The sequence below is a fragment of the Lucilia sericata genome, unplaced genomic scaffold (genome assembly GCF_015586225.1).
Source record: "Lucilia sericata isolate MDLA Ls3-8-SP2 unplaced genomic scaffold, ASM1558622v1 Contig000934F_arrow, whole genome shotgun sequence".
Taxonomy (NCBI): domain Eukaryota; kingdom Metazoa; phylum Arthropoda; class Insecta; order Diptera; family Calliphoridae; genus Lucilia; species Lucilia sericata.
Window position 1 is genome coordinate 66,200 of NW_023994921.1, and position 19,030 is coordinate 85,229.

General features: G+C 30.4%; 1 protein-coding gene across 3 annotated transcripts in view; it reads right to left on the reverse strand.

Annotated features, from left to right (window-relative positions):
• LOC119609136 (putative protein TPRXL) overlaps nucleotides 1–19,030 on the reverse strand; it is a 148,266-nt gene that overhangs the window by 39,012 nt on the left and 90,224 nt on the right. For all 3 annotated transcript variants that reach the window (XM_037963843.1, XM_037963844.1, XM_037963842.1), the window contains exon 2: nucleotides 3,304–3,437. The gene's annotated coding sequence lies outside the window, so the exon portion shown is untranslated. The remainder of the gene's footprint in view (nucleotides 1–3,303; nucleotides 3,438–19,030) is intronic.

A 19,030-nucleotide genomic window follows, 5' to 3' on the forward strand; every position in this document is an offset into this window, starting at 1 on the left:
TCTTATATGAACAATTTAAGACCAAAACGAATGTATTATACCCTGTTTTAAAAAAGTGTGCCATTAATAGCAACGTCTGTAAAGTTTCCTGCTTTTCAAAGTAAAATGAATTAAAAGTTAAAATCACTTGCATATTTCACCTCGCGATAATAACCTCACTTTCAAATAGCAAGGAAATATTTCGCCTCTCGAAAGTTTCCGTTTACAAAGAAATCTCTCTTGTTATTAGAAACAATCTGATCTACATTATTTCAAAGTTTGGGGAATCGCTTATAATTGGTAATATCAACTTTTTTTCACTTCAATGAGAATTTCGTTCTTTTCGCGAGTTTTAAAAGTCTCTTAGTGTCGCATCAGGAAATCAAGTTATGTAAAATGAAATAAAAAGAAAAAAGTTATAGAAAGTTGTCAACACTATCCCAGAGATCGTTAGATTTCCCTTATAGATTATATTAGTTCCCGAGTTTTAAAAACAAATCTCAGTCCACCTGACAATAAATAGTTCATCAAACTAGTTACTGTCAGGTGGATCATGTTAAATTTATGTCCAACTCGTTACTGAATAGAAACGACACAACAAGTTGTGTTCGCTTTAGTGATCATTATATAAAGAGCTCATACAATCGGATCTGCCTTGGATGAAATTTAAACCGTGTTGATTAGTAACATTTTTTGAAGCGACTAATAGGAGTCCAAGAATTTTCTTACAGACAGAAATCGCTTTCTAAACTAATGATCCCTTTACGACAAGATCGTGCAAAGACGATGACTGCTATGTTTGGAATTAAATCACTTTGATTAACATTGCTTTCAAGAGAAGATTGATTACAAATAACGATATATATATAGTTCAATTAGATTAAACTCCACGCGATGATTTCAAATCGTATATTCTACTAAATTCTTAATCATTACAGAAGTGATTTACTGCGAAGAGCGATTGTTATATGAACTTATTAATTAGATTACTATGAGATCCATGATATGATTTATAATCCGATCCCAATAAGGAAATTCTTAACTTCCCATACGATTTTAATAGTAGATAACATAAGATGTTGATCCACATCATCGCTTGAAGATATCTTATTTGAAAAATGTAAAACTTTGATTTATATTGATCATATTTAATGATTATGATCCGATCTACTTTGTTTAGAATCGAATAACCTTCAAGTAGTCGTTCCACGATCGTTAGAAGGATTTAATTGGAAACAATTTTCGGCGTTTAAATGCTTTCATAGGACACTAGTTTCTATAAACTAGACAGAAACGATTGATTTCGATATTCGTTTGTCATGTAAGCTTATGGTCCAGATCTTCAAGACATAAGATGTCGTTCTACGTTCGTTTGAGGGATGAAATTGGAAACATTTAAGACTTTTTAATGATTGTATGGGGCACTAGTTTCCAATTTCTATAATCCAGTCAGAAACGATTGATTTCAATAGTCGTTTGCTAAGTAAGCTTATGGTCCAGACCTTCAAGGCATATGATGTCGATCCACGATCGTTAGATAGGTGTAATTGGTACCAATTTTGACTTTTAAATGGTTTCTTAGCGCACTAGTTTCCAACTTCTATGAAACAGATAGAAACGATCGTTTTCGATAATCGTTTGTTAAGTGAGCTTATGGTCCAGACCTTCAAGACATAAAATGTCGTTCAATGATCGTTAGAGGGATGTAATTGGAACCAATTTTGACCTTTATATGGTCTCATAGGACACTAGTTTCCAATTTCTATAAAACAGACAGAAACAACCGTTTTCGATAATCGTTTGTTAAGTGAGCGTATGGTCCGGATCTTTAAGCTATAAGATGTCGTTCTATAATCGCTTGAGGGATGTAATTGGAACTAATTTTGACTTTTAAATGGTCTCTTAGGACACTAGTTTCCAATTTCTATAAACCAGACAGAAACGATTGTTTTCGATAATCGTTTGTTAAGTGAGCTTATGGTCCGGATCTTCAAGCTATAAGATGTCGTTCTACGATCGTTAGAGGGATGTAATTGGAATTAATTTTGACTTTTAAATGATCTCTTAGGACACTAGTTTCCAACTTCTATAAAACAGATAGAAACGATCATTTTCGATAATCGTTTGTTAAGTAAGCTTATGGTCCAGACTTTCAACACATAAGATGTCGTTCTACGATCGTTTGAGGGATGTAATTGCAACCAATTTTGTCTTTTAAATGATTACATAGGACACACCAAACGATTGGTGTCGATAATCTATTGGTTAGTAAGCTTATGATCCCGGTTGCTTTGTTCAGATACGAATAATCTTCATCAAAAGATCTTCCCGAGACAGGTGCAGCGATTTTAAAACAGATCACGATCGTTTGGGGGATATAATTTGAAACACTTTTGACTTTATTTCGAAAAGGCAGATATAAACGATTGATTTCGATAATTGCTTGTTAAGAAAGCCATAGGCTCCCAAACTCAGAGCTCTGATCAGAGAAATTATACAAAACATCCATATTATGAATCGGATAAAGAAAGATGACGTTGTTCAATGGTATAATAAACTCTTAGTTGAAACCTGACGATCATATTAAAAGATCGTTACTTTAATGGCAAACAAAATTTACCAACTTCTTGATATATTTACTATACGTAAAGTAGGGTATTCCTTATAAGTTTCTATAGCAAACAAATTATAACAATTTAAAAGAAAGAAATTATAGTTAAAATTTAGAAAAAAAGAAATAATTTATAGAAAACAAATTACCCAGAAAACATTTAAATTTACACGCATTTTAAAAACAAAATGAACTTTCAGTTACAATAAACAAAATACCCGCACATAACAACAAATCATTATTATATTTACTAAAAAAAAGATTGTTGATTATTACAAATCATAATAAAATTTATGCATAAAATATAAAAAGAAAAAAACGCATGAATGAAGGAGGAGTATATTTAAAAAAAAAAACACACACACACCACATTCCTTTAACGAAGTATTTCAACTGCATGTTTTTGATAAAATTGTTTGATCCATAATAATGTCTATAGAGTCCAACTAACATAAGAACAGGCCTTTTTCTTTCTTAACGAACAAGCATTTATAGAGTTAAACTTGTAAATGTTTGCTTGTCATTCAGACACCAAATGATAAGTTTTGATTGGATTTTTTTCAATATTTTTTTTTTTTTTTTTTTTGTTGCTTTAATGTTGTATGTGTTTAGAATTCTTAATGAGTCTTTGGTGGCATAGAGTTTTATGTGTTGCTTTTGCTGTTGTAAGAATATTTAATCAAAGAAATTGAAAGGTGTCAAACATTACTCACCTTTTGTTTGGTCCAGTTTTTGTTTTGTAACCACTTTATTAACAGATGTTGATACACTACTGCTCTATAACCGTTTTAAAAGTGTTGTAAATGAACTTTTTAAGTTTTTGATGAGTGTTTTACAGGAATATAAGCTGAAAGTAGTGAAAAATAGAGTTTAAATATTATTAAACTAGCAATTAATATGAAAATTAATTCAATATTTATCTAAAACACTTTCAATTATTTGTTAAACAAAAGATTTTCCCACAAAATATTTCACACAACATTGCAAACAAAAAAAGAAACTAATAAAGAAATCTATTTGTTTTTGCCCCCCTTAAGAAACTAAAGACATCACTTTATAACACAAGTACTCAATTAACCACCTGTTGACATGCCAACTCTTTTCTTCTACACTTCTATTTTTTTACTATATAAACCTCAGTTAAAGGAAGATTTCAAACTAGAGAGAAAAAAGTTAAAAACCAGCACCACAACAACAACATCATTATAATAAAATCACAACCGAAAAGGAAAAAAATAGTAGAAAAAATTGCTGGCAACAAAAAAAACACTTAACTCTAAACAATTTAAACTTCACCCCTCAAGAGTCAAATAAAGCCAAGGAAAACGATAAACAAACCCAAACTAACATAAAAGAAATTCCCTTTATGACAAACGTTTAAAAACAACACTTTTGCTAAAGTAAAGGAAAAGAAAAATGTTGTAGTTGAAAAATATTTTATTTTTTTTTTTTTTTTTTGTTGTGGCAGCAGCAACAGCTCATGCAGCAACATAAAAATATATAAACAACAAAATTTAACACACATCATCACCATCATCTGGTGGATGAGTAAAGTAAATGTAAGAAATAAAAATCTTTTGAACAAATAACTTTTGTGGGAGAAATAAGGGTTATCGTGGGCTTCAATGGACAACTTAAGCAGGGATAATGGAAAGTTTTCGTACAAGGTCCTAATTGTTACCTAAAAATTTAGGGATTAGGAGGCAGTTCTGGAACTAATATACGAACTCCTGCCTTAAATTGTGATCTAGTGATCTAGTATATGAGACCGGAGTTGAAGAGTTCGAAACCAGATACACAGGTAAAGGAGAGCACAACATGCCCCGAGGAGACCAATGTGTATTTCTGCGGATTTAAATCTACCCTTAAAGCTAACTAACTAACTAACTAACTACTAACTAACTAACTAACTAACTAACTAACTAACTAACTACTACTAACTAACTACTAACTACTAACTAACTAACTAACTAACTAACTAACTAACTAACTACTAACTAACTAACTAACTAACTAACTAACTAACTAACTAACTAACTAACTAACTAACTACTAACTAACTAACTAACTAACTAACTACTAACTAACTACTAACTAACTAACTAACTAACTAACTAACTAACTAACTAACTAACTAACTAACTAACTACTAACTAACTAACTAACTAACTAACTAACTAACTAACTAACTAACTAACTAACTAACTAACTAACTAACTAACTAACTAACTAACTAACTAACTAACTAACTAACTAACTAACTAACTAACTAACTAACTAACTAACTAACTAACTAACTAACTAACTAACTAACTAACTAACTAACTAACTAACTAACTAACTAACTACTAACTAACTAACTAACTAACTAACTAACTAACTAACTAACTAACTAACTAACTAACTAACTAACTAACTAACTAACTAACTAACTAACTAACTAACTACTAACTAACTAACTAACTAACTAACTAACTAACTAACTAACTAACTAACTAACTAACTAACTAACTAACTAACTACTAACTAACTAACTAACTAACTAACTAACTAACTAACTAACTAACTAACTAACTAACTAACTAACTAACTAACTAACTAACTAACTAACTAACTAACTAACTAACTAACTAACTAACTAACTAACTAACTAACTAACTAACTAACTAACTAACTAACTAACTAACTACTAACTAACTAACTACTAACTAACTAACTAACTAACTAACTAACTAACTAACTAACTAACTAACTAACTAACTAACTAACTAACTAACTAACTAACTAACTAACTAACTAACTAACTAACTACTAACTAACTAACTAACTAACTAACTAACTACTAACTAACTAACTAACTAACTAACTAACTAACTAACTAACTAACTAACTAACTAACTAACTAACTAACTACTAACTAACTAACTAACTAACTAACTAACTACACTAACTAACTAACTAACTAACTAACTAACTAACTAACTAACTAACTAACTAACTAACTAACTAACTAACTAACTAACTAACTAACTAACTAACTAACTAACTAACTAACTAACTAACTAACTACTAACTAACTAACTAACTACTAACTAACTAACTAACTAACTAACTAACTAACTAACTAACTAACTAACTAACTAACTAACTAACTAACTAACTAACTAACTAACTAACTACTAACTAACTAACTAACTAACTAACTAACTAACTAACTAACTAACTAACTAACTAACTAACTAACTAACTAACTAACTACTAACTAACTAACTAACTAACTAACTAACTAACTACTAACTAACTAACTAACTAACTAACTAACTAACTACTAACTAACTAACTAACTAACTAACTAACTAACTAACTAACTAACTAACTAACTAACTAACTAACTACTAACTAACTAACTAACTAACTAACTAAACTAACTAACTAACTACTAACTAACTAACTAACTAACTAACCAACCACCAACCAACCAACTAACTAACTAACCAACTACTAACCACCAACCAACCAACCAACTAACTAACTAACCAACTAACTAACCAACCAACCAACCACTAACTAACTAACTAACACATCGTTAAGCACACTTTTCAATATCGTAATCTCTCAATAATCTCTTAAAAAAAGACGAGAAACCATGGATAACAGAACAGATCCGGAAGAGTCTTCTAGAGGAGACCTTAAATCCTCTATTTATCCACCTATAAATATAACGGATATCAAAGAGGATCCGATATAGGGAGAAGGATAGGCTAAAAGAGAGACAGTTGACCGAGATACAATTGACAAGGTCAAGGAGATAATCAAGATTATTGCACCATATAAGTTTTCATTATCGGTTGGTATTTTACCGGGACTCTTGTAGATGGAATCAAAATATCCCCATTTAGTCTATGTAACGACGGTCAATATTCTTCTGAAGACCCTTACCTAAGTGGAAACGATTCAAATTACTTGTATAGAAAAGTCGAGAAGACCATGAGAATATCCTTAAGGTAGGCTCAACTGAGAGGTTTTAAGATTCAGCCAGCCGAAGTCTGAAATCTACCCTAATATCATGGGCAAGCGGAACAAACGGACTTAGATCTGCCTGCTACAAAGATATCGCAATACATTTAAGTTGAAAGGATCGAAATTACTTGAGTAGAAAAGTCGACTAGGACCTGAACGCGGCCCGGGCCCAAACGAGAGGGCTGAATGTTATCTCGGCGAAGGCTGAAATCTGCATAATACAGACATTGTTTGTCGGTAATTTAGAGGCATTGATCCCAAATAGAATTTCATAGTCCATGAAGAGATAAGAGCAAATACCCGCAATTATCCGTTAATCCGATGAATGAAAATGCTTAGGCATAGCTTTAAAACTCATGTGAGATAACCTGATACGAATAATGTTATCTTTAAATCCTTTTAAAATATTTGTGCGGCAACTCTTTATTTCTTTTAGACATATAAACACACAACAGTACATACATATATCCCCAAAAATGTAAACAACATATCAAGGTTAAACTCAAACGCATCACAACAGTAAGTCGGAGATGTTTAAGTTTTTTTTTTTTTATTTCTCTACTTTCCCCCTTTCATAAACAAACGTTTATAAATGGTTTTCTTCTCCAACACTGTTAAATAAAATTTAGCAACTTGTTTAGTAAAAATTGTTGATACCAACTTCAAACATCTGTTGCTTTGCTACCATAAAAGCAAAATGTTTCTTCTTTTTACTTGGTTATTTTTTTTTTTATTTTACTACAAAATACTACTAAGGGTTTTATTTTTAGAGATTTCAGTATTTTTTTCTGTGTTGCTTGGTTTGTTATTATTGCTTTCTTTGTAATTTTAAAAAGATATTTTTTTGTTTGAAAATTTTATTTTTGTATGGCCAAGTATTTTTACACACAGTAGTAGTCGAGAAAGAAAATTGTGTTTATATGGGAAAAGAAGTAAAGGAAAGTAACTAAAGTGTGTCTGGCAAGTGTCTAGCATGTAGTATTACTCTTTTTTGTTAAACATTTTACTACTATGAGGTATAAAAATATGTTATAACAGTCAATGAATGGTTGTATGTCTGTCTGCCAGTCTTTAAAAGCTTGTCTGTCCTGCCTGCTGTTCTGTCCGTCTATCCTTGTTAAATGGGTAACATTTTTATGAGATTTGTTGAGTTTTTTTTGTTTTTTTTTTTTTAAGTAACAAAAATAAGCTATAAGGGATTTTATTTAGTAATATTTTTAGTAAACATTTAGCCACAAAGAAATTTTTGCAAATGTGTGTCAAAAATGTTCTCTCTATATTTAGATTATGATGGAATTTTTAGGATATTTCAAACATTTTATTATTAATGCTTTATTAGGAAGGAAACAAATTAAGTGAGAATATTTTGTACATAAAATGGAATGAATCAAACTCTAGCTTACATAAAAACGGAATAACTAGACTAGTCTATAGATTAGTCTAGTCTACAGTCTAGTCTATAGTGTAGTCTATAGTGTAGTCTATAGTGTAGTCTATAGTGTAGTCTATAGTGTAGTCTATAGTCTAGTCTATAGTCTAGTCTATAGTCTAGTCTATAGTCTAGTCTATAGTCTAGTCTATAGTCTAGTCTATAGTCTAGTCTATAGTCTAGTCTATAGTCTAGTCTATAGTGTAGTCTATAGTCTAGTCTAGTCTATAGTCTAGTCTAGTCTAGTCTAGTCTAGTCTAGTCTAGTCTAGTCTATAGTCTAGTCTATAGTCTATAGTCTAGTCTATAGTCTATAGTCTAGTCTATAGTCTAATCTATAGTCTAGTCTATAGTCTAATCTATAATCTAGTCTATAGTCTAGTCTATAGTCTAGTCTATAGTCTAGTCTATAGTCTAGTCTATAGTCTAGTCTATAGTCTAGTCTATAGTCTAGTCTATAGTCTAGTCTATAGTCTAGTCTATAGTCTAGTCTATAGTCTAGTCTATAGTCTAGTCTATAGTCTAGTCTATAGTCTAGTCTATAGTCTAGTCTATAGTCTAGTCTATAGTCTAGTCTATAGTCTAGTCTATAGTCTAGTCTATAGTCTAGTCTATAGTCTAGTCTATAGTCTAGTCTATAGTCTAGTCTATAGTCTAGTCTATAGTCTAGTCTATAGTCTAGTCTATAGTCTAGTCTATAGTCTAGTCTATAGTCTAGTCTATAGTCTAGTCTATAGTCTAGTCTATAGTCTAGTCTATAGTCTAGTCTATAGTCTAGTCTATAGTCTAGTCTATAGTCTAGTCTATAGTCTAGTCTATAGTCTAGTCTATAGTCTAGTCTATAGTCTAGTCTATAGTCTAGTCTATAGTCTAGTCTATAGTCTAGTCTATAGTCTAGTCTATAGTCTAGTCTATAGTCTAGTCTATAGTCTAGTCTATAGTCTAGTCTATAGTCTAGTCTATAGTCTAGTCTATAGTCTAGTCTATAGTCTAGTCTATAGTCTAGTCTATAGTCTAGTCTAGTCTATAGTCTAGTCTATAGTCTAGTCTAGTCTATAGTCTAGTCTATAGTCTAGTCTAGTCTATAGTCTAGTCTATAGTCTAGTAGCCTAGTCTATAGTCTAGTCTAGTCTATAGTCTAGTCTATAGTCTAGTCTATAGCCTAGTCTATAGTCTAGTCTATAGCCTAGTCTATAGTCTAGTCTATAGCCTAGTCTATAGTCTATAGTCTAGTCTAGTCTATAGTCTAGTCTATAGTCTAGTCTATAGCCTAGTCTATAGTCTAGTCTATAGCCTAGTCTATAGTCTAGTCTATAGCCTAGTCTATAGTCTAGTCTATAGTCTAGTCTATAGGCTAGTCTATAGTCTAGTCTATAGTCTAGTCTATAGTCTAGTCTAAAAACTCGCATTTTACTTAATAAACTCAGTTTTTTTGGACTAAGAGAAAAACCGAAACCATTTAATTTATCTTGCAATAAAAAGAAAAATCCTTTGCAACCTCTACAAACTCCCATAAACAACTTAATTTGTTCAACAGATAGAGAGTTTTGAGTTTGCAGCATAATAAATATCAAAAATGTATGTAGTCACAGTTATTTAAACAAAACAATTAAAAAGCAACCAAATACCGACACTTTGGCAAGACAATGCAACAAAAACAAAAATCAAAAAAACTTTACTAACAACAACTAAAACATCATTACAAACACCTACTCATACATTAAACAACAATAGTTTTAGCAGCAACATACACCAACAACTATCTACCCAACAAAACAACAACCGCAGCCATAAGCTAACAGCAAACAAAAAACACATTAGCGACCATAAAAAACAATTTGTACAACTAACAGAAGCAGCATGTAAGCAGCAACAATGAACAAAAAAACAAAATTGCCAACAACATTTACTAGAGGTACAATATTATAGTTAGTTAGTTGCAATGAGTAAAAGTTGATGACGTGTCAACTAGAAAAGTGAGGACATATCACAAGTGTTGGTATTTATGGTGGCGCTTATGGTTTGTTGTTTTTGTTGCTTTTCCTTCCTTCTTGTCAAGTTAAATGTTTACTTTTGCGATTTTTTTGTTGCTGCCACATTTGCCAAGTAGCATGTTACAAAATTAAAGTGAACAATATGGTTTTGTTGCTGCTACTCCACAACAACAACAACAACAAAAACTTAAGACGCCTTTTGCTTCCGTTATATTTATGAGTGTTTTTCGTCTTCTTTTGCTCATTCTTTTAAGTCAAAAATCTTTTCTGTTTTCTTATAAGAATAAAAGATTTTATTATTGTTACGTCTGCTGCTGTCTTCAATATGAAACCAAGCGCGCGACAACGTCATTGTATGTCGTCACTTCTTCCTTTGGAACATTGATATTTTATACTCCACCACCAACAACAACAACAACAAACAACCATCACTTGGTGAACAAACACTCACTAGAGTTTTAACGCCAACAATTTTTGGTGTTTTTCTTTTTCTTCATCTTTAGTTCAGTGAAGCTTTCACTGTGCAACTAATAATAGCAGAGCTACAATATGCTACTTACAGCAACAACATTAAGAACAAATAGCAACAGCAGCATTTTTTATTTAGTGGCCAGTCAGCCATCATGATGATGGTGCGGCACGTTGGCCATGTTAGTGTAATGATGTTTATGTTTTTACGCATCTTTTCAAAACCTGTGTTTGAAATCTCTACAGTTTAACTGCGTATACTGAATTTAAACTTCTTTTTAACATTATCGATACACAAAAATATAAAATTTGTGTAATAAAAACAAATCGTTGTAAAAAACTTAGTTTTTGTGAATAAACCGAGTTTTTGTGTAAAAACTGAGTTTTTGTGTAAAAACTGAGTTTTTGTGTAAAAACTGAGTTTTTGTGTAAAAACTGAGTTTTTTGTAAAAACTGAGTTTTTGTGTAAAAACTGAGATATTGTGTAAAAACTGAGTTTTTGTTTAAAAACAGACTATTTGTTTAAAAACAGAGTTTTTATGTAAAACAGAGTTTTTGCGTAAAAACTGAGTTTTTGTGTAAAAACAGAGTTTTTGTGTAAAAACAGATTTTTTATGTAAAACAGAGTTTTTGTGTAAAAACAGATTTTTTATGTAAAACAGAGTTTTTGTGTAAAAACAGAGTTTTTATGTAAAACAGAGTTTTTGTGTAAAAACAGAGTTTTTATGTAAAACAGAGTTTTTGTGTAAAAATAGAGTTTTTATGTAAAACAGAGTTTTTGTGTAAAAACTGACTTTTTGTGTAAAAACACACTTTTTGCGTTAAAACAGAGTGTTTGTGTAAAAACAGAGTTTATGTTTAAAAACAGAGTTTTTGTGTAAAAACAGAGTTTTTGTGTAAAAACAGAGTTTTTGTGTAAAAAATAGTATTTGTATAAAAAAAGAATATTTATGTAATATATAGACTAGACTATAGAATGGACTATAGACTAGACTATAGACTAGACTATAGACTAGACTATAGACTAGACTATAGACTAGACTATAGACTAGACTATAGACTAGACTATAGACTAGACTATAGACTAGACTATAGACTAGACTATAGACTAGACTATAGACTAGACTATAGACTAGACTATAGACTAGACTATAGACTAGACTATAGACTAGACTATAGACTGGACTATAGACTAGACTATAGACTAGACTATAGACTAGACTATAGACTAGACTATAGACTAGACTATAGACTAGACTATAGACTAGACTATAGACTAGACTATAGACTAGACTATAGACTAGACTATAGACTAGACTATAGACTAGACTATAGACTAGACTATAGACTAGACTATAGACTAGACTAGACTATACTAGACTAGACTATAGACTAGACTATAGACTAGACTATAGACTAGACTATAGACTAGACTATAGACTAGACTATAGACTAGACTATAGACTAGACTATAGACTAGACTATAGACTAGACTATAGACTAGACTATAGACTAGACTATAGACTAGACTATAGACTAGACTATAGACTAGACTATAGACTAGACTATAGACTAGACTATAGACTATAGACTAGACTATAGACTAGACTATAGACTAGACTATAGACTAGACTATAGACTAGACTATAGACTAGACTATAGACTAGACTATAGACTAGACTATAGACTAGACTATAGACTAGACTATAGACTAGACTATAGACTAGACTATAGACTAGACTATAGACTAGACTATAGACTAGACTATAGACTAGACTATAGACTAGACTATAGACTAGACTATAGACTAGACTATAGACTAGACTATAGACTAGACTATAGACTAGACTAGACTAGACTAGACTAGACTATAGACTAGACTATAGACTAGACTATAGACTAGACTATAGACTAGACTATAGACTAGACTATAGACTAGACTATAGACTAGACTATAGACTAGACTATAGACTAGACTATAGACTAGACTATAGACTAGACTATAGACTAGACTATAGACTAGACTATAGACTATAGACTAGACTAGACTATAGACTAGACTATAGACTAGACTATAGACTAGACTATAGACTATAGTTTATAATTTATAGTATAGACTAGTCTAAAGACCAGACTAGACTACATTGTAGACTAGACTATAGAGTAAACTGTAGACTATACTATAGACTGGAGTATAGACCACACTATTGACTAGCCTATAGACTACACCATTGACTAGTCGATAGACTGCACTATAGACTAGTCCATAGATTACACTATAGACTAGTCTATAGATTTCACTATAGACTAGTCTATAGATTACACTAGAGACTAGTCTATAGATTACACTAGAGACTTGTCTATAAATTACACTATAGACTAGTCTATAGATTACACTATAGACTAGTATATAGAGTGGACTATAGACTACACTATATATTTAAATTTATTTATAGGGTATTTCTAACTTCTTCTATATCTCTTTTACTTAGGATTTTGCTTTGCCTTTTATTTCCCACATACTTGGCCATTTATGTATTTGTTTTTGAATTATTTCACCCCCCCTCCTTTTTCGCTTTGGAAAATATCAACGTTTTCTTAATTTCTGAGCTGCTGGTATTTCAGTGGTTTGCCATGTTTGTTTGTGTGGTCTGTGTTGTGTGTCTGTTGTTGTCGCGTCTACCAGTTGACTGTGTTGTAGTAGTTTGAAGAAGTTGGCCCATTTTTCAGCTGATGTTTACGAGTGTTTCTACTCTCATCTTATGTTGTTGCCTTAAATTTGGTTTTCGCAAACGCAACCACATGTGTGTTTTTTCTTGGAGTGAATGTGAGGAAGATTTCTTTGTGTTGATAAAAAAATCTTAAAAATCTTTGGCATGTTTTTTTTCTTCTGGAGATTGAAATGAATGAAATAAATTTGTAACAACTATTGGTTGAATGTTGTAATTTTATGAGAAGGATTCGATGGTGAAAAGGGGATATTTAAGATATTTTGAATTAAGAAGATATAAGTGGGTTGTTAAAGAAAAAGTTAAGGACTTAAGTAGCTTTGGTGTATATAGTGTTAAGGAAAGGTCAAGCTATATATTGTTTTATTTGTTTTTGTAAAACGTTTTAATTATTTTGTTTTTCTTAATTAAAACACCATTTATTTTTAGCTCTTAACACTTGCAAGGTGTTGAAACTTTAAAACAATCTTTCAACACCCACTTAAACGCCTACACGAAAAAAAAATTCTTTCACACAAAACCAAAAGGTGTTGAAAACCATATAAAAACAAATTTAAGCCCTCTAAATGAGCCAGCCATTAACATTAACGTTAATAAATAAGAAAAAATTAGCAAAAAATTCTTTTTAAATAAAGGAAACCTAAAAAAACCCTCAATGTTAAGCCAAATGCAAAAACCACAGAAAATTTATAATAGAAAAAAATTAACAGAACAGATTTTTTATAAAACAAAAAACAACCTTTTTTCTCTTCAAACTCATTGCATAAAAAAATATCTTTACCCAAAGGAAGGAAGGACTCTATAAACACATTATAAGCAAAAGGAACTGAGAAAGACAAGGATAATAATGTAAAAAATAGCAGCAGCAGTGGAGTAGTAACCAACATGTTAATTACCTTCTACTTATTTGCAGGAATTTAATTTTTCTTTTTGTAGTTGTATGTTAAACAAGGACCCACATTATTTGACCAAGTCTAAACCATTACAAGCTCATAAAAAACAAACAAGTCATACATTAACATTTGTTTTTAGCAGCAATTAAAATTATTATTATAATGTCAACACTTTTGCTGGTCAAACTCCACCAACATCATTATAACAAAAAAATCCCCAAAAAATTAAAAAAAAAACATGAACAAAAAAGGATTTAAAACGGATACAACCTTTTAACCTGCTTAACGTTATACACACACACACAAAAAAACACAAGTCAAAAGATTTGCCAAAGAAATCTGTATTTAAAATTTATTGTTGCAACTTATTATACAGCAAGCCTAAAAGGCAAGAAACCAGAATCGACAAAAGGTTCAAATGCCGTCGGCTTTTTTCCTTTTTTTTACTTACTACACACACAAAAGAAAATGTTTGTGTTTTTGTTTTTTCATTTTTTGTGCCATTTGAACAGGCGTTAAGAAATTTTAGCTACATTTTTTCTAAAATAAATATTTTTTTCTCAATTCACTTCGTTATATTTTTTGAGGGTGGTATATTTTGTTTGTAAAACTTTTGTATGTGGGTCATTTAGAATTATATAAAACCCTGAATTTACTTTATAACGTTAAGTGTGAGGCAGGTTAAGTTTTTCAGTTTTTTTTTTTGTATCAACATTTTTTTGAGGGTTTATATTTACAAGATTTATTTTCAACATATTATTTGAAGACTGTTGATAAGGGTGGTTGGTTATTGCAAATATTGTAAATATGAGCTAGAGTTTAGGGAAGGTTAACACAATATTAACATAAATTACAACAAAACTAAATGACACCTAAGGAAAAGGAAAACTGAGTTTACATAAGAAAACTCTGACATTTTGAGTAATAAACAAATTTTGTGTAAAAAGTTGTAAAAATAAAGACTAGACTACAAGCTATATTATAGACTAGACTATACAAGACCACATTCTAGACCAGACTGGAATTTAGATTAGAATAAGACTACACTAAAGACTAGACTATAGATTAGACTATAGACTAGACTATAGACTAGACTATAGACTAGACTACAGACTAGACTATAGACTAGACCATATACTAGACTATAGACTAGACTGTAGACTAGACTATAGACTAGACTATAGACTAGACTATAGACTTGACTGTAGACTAGACTATAGACTAGACTATAGACTAGACTATAGACTAGACTATAGACTAGACTATAGACTAGACTATAGACTAGACTATAGACTAGACTATAGACTAGACTATAGACTAGACTATAGACTAGACTATAGACTAGACTATAGACTAGACTATAGACTAGACTATAGACTAGACTATAGACTAGACTATAGACTAGACTATAGACTAGACTATAGACTAGACTATAGACTAGACTATAGACTAGACTATAGACTAGACTATAGACTAGACTATAGACTAGACTATAGACTAGACTATAGACTAGACTATAGACTAGACTATAGACTAGACTATAGACTAGACTATAGACTAGACTAGACTAGACTATAGACTAGACTATAGACTAGACTAAAGACTAGACTATAGACTAGACTATAGACTAGACTATAGTCTAGTCTATAGTCTAGACTATAGACTAGACTATAGACTAGACTATAGACTAGACTATAGACTAGACTATAGACTATAGACTAGACTAGACTATAGACTAGACTATAGACTAGACTATAGACTAGACTATAGACTAGACTATAGACTAGACTAAGACTAGACTATAGACTAGACTATAGACTAGACTATAGACTAGACTATAGACTAGACTATAGACTAGACTATAGACTAGACTATAGACTAGACTATAGACTAGACTATAGACTAGACTATAGACTAGACTATAGACTAGACTATAGACTAGACTATAGACTAGACTATAGACTAGACTATAGACTAGACTATAGACTAGACTATAGACTAGACTATACTAGACTATAGACTAGACTATAGACTAGACTAGACTAGACTATAGACTAGACTATAGACTAGACTATAGACTAGACTATAGACTAGACTATAGACTAGACTATAGACTAGACTATAGACTAGACTATAGACTAGACTATAGACTAGACTATAGACTAGACTATAGACTAGACTATAGACTAGACTATAGACTAGACTATAGACTAGACTATAGACTAGACTATAGACTAGACTATAGACTAGACTATAGACTAGACTATAGACTAGACTATAGACTAGACTATAGACTAGACTATAGACTAGACTATAGACTAGACTATAGACTAGACTATAGACTAGACTATAGACTAGACTATAGACTAGACTATAGACTAGACTATAGACTAGACTATAGACTAGACTATAGACTAGACTATAGACTAGACTATAGACTAGACTATAGACTAGACTATAGACTAGACTATAGACTAGACTATAGACTAGACTATAGACTAGACTATAGACTAGACTATAGACTAGACTATAGACTAGACTATAGACTAGACTATAGACTAGACTATAGACTAGACTATAGACTAGACTATAGACTAGACTATAGACTAGACTATAGACTAGACTATAGACTAGACTATAGACTAGACTATAGACTAGACTATAGACTAGACTATAGACTAGACTATGACTAGACTAGACTAGACTAGACTAGACTATAGACTCTACTGTAGACTATACTATAGCCTAGACTACAAACTAGTCTCTAAACTAGAATAAAGACTACAATTCTTGTTAAAAAATTTTGAAAATTTTCTTGAGAAAAAATTTTGTGAAAATTATTTTAAAAAATAAAAAATTTCGATTGCTCTTTCCGATGAGGATATTTTGAAAGAAAAAACTGCTTTTCAATTAAAACAAAAAGTACCGACGGAAGTCATTAAGCATCTACTACTTCTCCTACAATTTGTGCATTGTCATATTTTTTTTCTCTCCCCAAGACTTTCACTTCTTTATTAAAAAACTTTATGGCGAAACAAGTAATAAAAATTTTTATGTTAATTAAGTATTAAAGTTATATTAAAAAAAATAATAATTTTATAGTCATCAATAAAAAATATAAAAATATATGTTCAATTGCATTTAAAAACCAGTGCATTTGGTAAAGAAAGAAAAAAAATCCCATACTTGCCACATATACAACAAAACAGCAGAGAGACGCAAATAAAACAAAACACTTAATGCAACACTAAAACTTAAAAAACAACAACAGCAGCTAAAGTATGAGAAGGAACTTGCAGTTATATATGAATGTATTTGGTTTAATATTAGTGAGTTGTTGTCGCCGGCGTCATGTTGTCAACTCATGTTGCAAGGCAGCGCAAAGAAAACGAACAATTTGTGGTAAATAACTACATGAAATTAAATAAGTGACTCATAAAAAATAGTGCGTAATTAGGGGAAATTTATGAAATTTATTAGAAATTACAATTGCAGCAAAACAACAGAAAAAACATACATATTTTAAAAGGCATTAGCAGTTTTGTTGTTGGCTTTAAAGGCGGGAGGAAGGAGTTGGGGTTTTTAAGAAATAACATTTGGTTTTAATAATAAATGACGGAGGCAATTGCTGCTGCAACCACCTACTTACTTAATATGCATTTTGTTGTTAGTAGTATTACATACTAGAAGTTTAAGACATTCCTTTAGACAATCATTTTTAATAGCGGATTTAGCTTATTTTTATTTTATGGCTTTTTAAAAGATTTAAAAAAAATATTTAACATCATTAATGCATTAACTGCAAAAAAAAGCAAAACTTATTAAGTGTAATTATGTATGCAAACTGCAAATTTCAAATAAAAATTTTAAATTGTTTAGATCTTATTTGTTGTTTATTTTTGTTGCCTTTAATATTAAATTAGTCATTTTGTTTTTTTCTTTAGATATTTTTTTTTTTGTTTTTACAAAGATAATTAAATATTATTCTTAATTGCTTCCATTTTTGTTTTGAGTCAAATATAAGAAGCAAATTGCAAAGCAAATTTTTAAAATTTTATGAGAGTCTTGTTTGTTTGATGTTGCAATTAAAATAAGGCCATTAAAATTGTGGTAAAATTTTCGCAACACAACATAACATGTTGCCAGCATTATAATTAGCTAAAAAGCTACTTAAAATTAACAAAAAATAAAATAAAAAACTATATGCAATATTTAAAATATTGTCTGAACGGGCAACAACAACAACAAACAAACGTTCACCTTAATAGTCAACCATATGGATTTTTTCAATTTAATGCACTGACAACATATGGTGTGTGTTGTTGCATAGAAGCAATATATTAAAAAAAATTACAAAGAAAAAATTCAACTTATTTATAATGTTCTTTCATAGTAGGGATCTAAAATGAAATAAATAATTTATTGCTGCCTTAATTGGCAATATGTTGCAGCAACATATACTTAAATGGTCAAACTACACCCTAACCTATATTATAATAATGAAAAATACAACATTTTTAATTTAAATTAAACGATATTTTATGTTAATATAAAAACAGCTAAATCTTGTACCTGGTTTTTCACTTGCAACTTCAGCAAATGTCCTCTAAATGAAATATTTTTTCTAATTTCTATATCATTTACAACTAAAATCACTGGAGAAAGTTAAAAACACAAAAATTTCAAACTTGCAACATGTGGCAAATTGTCAAAAATTCAATTTTATGTTTAAAACAGGAATAGTTTGTTTGTTTATGTTTTACACCTTTTTATGTTAAAAGCAACTAATTTTTGTTCTATGCCACATGTGGCAAGTAAAAAAAATATTGTAATTATGTAATAACATTCTTTTAATTAAACATACTAATGAAAAATAATAAAATTTTAAATATTTATATACATTGCAAC